Here is a 2,438-nt window from a genome sequence, read left to right as displayed (position 1 = left end):
TGATTTTGACATTAATTCCTGTGACGCATTTCTACCAGACTTACTCCCTTTTATTTTTAGAGTGTTAGTATCTGGGAAATGCTGCAGATATCTGTGGTTTGGTAAATCGTTTCACAGAATTTCCTATGCCTTTGGGCAGAAAAAGTAGATGAAGACACATGGGTGGGCCATGTGAACTTGTGATTTGCTAAACAACAGATCAAATTTACCTTGTTCACTTTGTGTGTCTAATATATGGAAGGAATAGTGACCCATACGGAGAAGGCTTGAGCATGTGCTCAGTGAAGGGTTCTGCTTGTGGGTTGGTAGCAAGTCAGCCTGAAGAGGGAGCTGTCACAGTTTGTCATCAGATCTCCCGCCTTCCCAGGCCTGTCCACAAATGAGAGTGGTTATTATTCAGTGTGGATTCGTTGTGAACTCACTTCATGGAATATAATCATTGGTCTGTGTGTGGCCTTTTGTTTTTATACATTTTATTTTATCTCTACCCCCCATCCCAGTCCCATTTCTCCCAGTTCCTTCCAGTCACCCGTAAATCGTTGTGTTCTATCTCATTCTATGCCCTTCTGCTTTTTGAAGCCAATGAATTATGAATAACAATTCACTAGGCAGGTCGAATCCTCTGCTGTGAGGTGGTTACTTAAGTCATTTGCTCTATTGACTAAGTGAAAGCCATTTAGGGTGTTCGCCAGCTTTGCTCTGAACACCTTTAGGAGTGTTTTTCTGGGGAGCATACACAGGAACGAAACTGCTGGCCCACAGGTTACGCACAGTGTAAATTGCACTGGCACGTAATTGTTCTTTTTCCGTGTGAACTAACAGATCTATCTGGTATCTTAACCTGATGGTGATATCACCCGGCCCACATGGGTTTTGAGAGCTGCAGACTTCCAAACAATGCAGGTACTTTCTCATCTGGTGGCGCCGTGGGGTGAGGCAGATCTCCAAGATAGAAATAAAGAAACCTCAACTTCAAAAATAATGCCTGACTTCTCAGGGTCTGGTGATGCGAACTGATACTGCTACTTAAAATGCAGTGCGATCCTAAAAGCTACATACCAGACCATGCTGTGTGTAAAGGGGAAACAAAATACTTTTCTAAGAACATCCCAGAAAGGGAGTGTAGCAGGTGCAAAGGTGCTGACATACTGGAGAAACAGCACGGCCGGTGAGACAGCAAGAAGAGAGGAGGACACAGGTGAAGGGAGATGGCCTATAGAAATGACCTTTGGGTTTTACCCTGAGTGAAATGGAAAGCTTATGGCTGGATTTTAAGCAAAGATGTGGCGTAATCGGTCCTAGGCTTTGAAAGGATTCCTCTAGCTGCCTTGTGAAGAATATAAAGGGACAGGAGTGGGAACTAGGAGAACGGTTAGGAGCCAATGAGGTAATCTGGGCAGGAACCCACAGTGCCTTGGACACAGGTGCTCAGCAGAGGTGGTGATCCATCACCTCAGAGAAGTGATGGATGCTGGTTACACATCGAAGACCATGACACAAGGATTTTGCTCATGGATGAGATCGAAAGAAGAGGCAAGAATGACCCAAGTGTTTTGGCGTGGAAGAACAGAGCGACCTTAACAGAGATGAGAGGATGCGGCTGGAACAGTTAGTTTTGAACAAGTGAATGTGGGATATAAGTTAGTGCCTCCCAGAAGTTTGGCTGTTTGAGAAAAAAGGAACATTCTCGGCACGGTCTGCCTGTCAGCCCAGAGCATTCTTCAGCCACACGGGGCTGAGTCCCAGATGAAAGACTTTTCTTGCAGGCACTTCCCTCTTCCTCCACCGAGCTGCTCCTGAAGACCGGGGACTTACGAAAGCAGTATTTTCTCAGCCACATTGTAGAAAGGACATAGACGTAAATGGCTGAGTGACATCCTGGAGTTGTCTGATTTAAATTTACAGAATGAGATAAACTGCCTGCCTCTGAGAGTTACAGCAGGTCAGTTCTAACCTCCGAGTCCATAGTTTCTTGGGAAATATTACCTGTGGTATATTCTTCTTTTTGAAGAGTAATCAAATTAGTGATATGTAAATGTTCTTAGGTTAGAATGTTAAAATAGGAGTTGGAACGGAAATCACTTAATAGCTATTCAGCCTGCAAGAACATGCACCCGGAATTCTGCTTGGGGTAATGGTGGACAGAGTCCTATGGACCAGTTCTCCCACTGAGAAGTGGGGACGCTGGGCAAAATGCTTTTTAAAAAAATCTATCCAAACACATTAAAGAGCTAATTTGAGAATAAAAGATTAGAGTGAAAGAGTGTGTATATTTAAGGAGATGATCCTTTCTTTGGGCATCTTCTGATTCTGGAAAGGGTACCGAGAGGGTGAGTCAAACTCTTGATAGGGTCACAGAAAAAAAGTCACCAAAATTGGATTCTGGAGACTGCCAACGTAGGAGGTAGTGCAGGTAAATGCCCTCACTCCAGTATGTG

This window comes from Panthera onca, chromosome B2 (assembly GCF_046562875.1).
Source record: "Panthera onca isolate mPanOnc1 chromosome B2, mPanOnc1 haplotype 2, whole genome shotgun sequence".
Taxonomy (NCBI): domain Eukaryota; kingdom Metazoa; phylum Chordata; class Mammalia; order Carnivora; family Felidae; genus Panthera; species Panthera onca.
The sequence above is the reverse complement of the archived record's forward strand: the minus strand, read 5'-3'. Positions refer to the sequence as shown.